This window comes from Vespa velutina, chromosome 17, assembly GCF_912470025.1.
Source record: "Vespa velutina chromosome 17, iVesVel2.1, whole genome shotgun sequence".
Classification (NCBI taxonomy): domain Eukaryota; kingdom Metazoa; phylum Arthropoda; class Insecta; order Hymenoptera; family Vespidae; genus Vespa; species Vespa velutina.
The window spans coordinates 2,935,579-2,936,093 of record NC_062204.1 but is presented as its reverse complement, the minus strand read 5'-3'; positions in this window follow the sequence as shown (position 1 = coordinate 2,936,093).

Genomic DNA, 515 nt, shown 5'->3' with positions numbered 1-515 from the left:
ATTTAACTTACGATAATTTTATTTATTCCTATATTTCATTCATTCCTATTTATTCTTATTTACTCTTTATTAATTATTATTTATAAATTTTGAATAGGATTCATGAATAAAAGGCCCATGGTTGTGTTTGGGGGGCCTTAGTACGACTGTTTTAGCATCGTGTAGATTTGTGTCCCTTCAATTTGTTTCTTTTTCTTTCTTTTTTTTATTTTTTTTTTTTTTTTTTTTTTTTTTTTTCATATTTTTTCTCTTTCTCTTTCTCTTCTTTAGAAATCATCGAGGGATTAGATTAGTTAGTGATATTAAAAATTCTAACGTGGATTTAATTTTATTTGCTGAAAAATTCAATTAGATTATCTCTAACAAATGTGAATATTAAAATAAAGAATCAACGTTAAACCCATGGGTCTCCAGATGCAGCAACCTCCACGTGGTGAGACCTGGATCGTTAATACTTGCGATGTATTGTAATTTAATGATAAATCATGCAACGCAAGTACTATCGTGCGAATGGC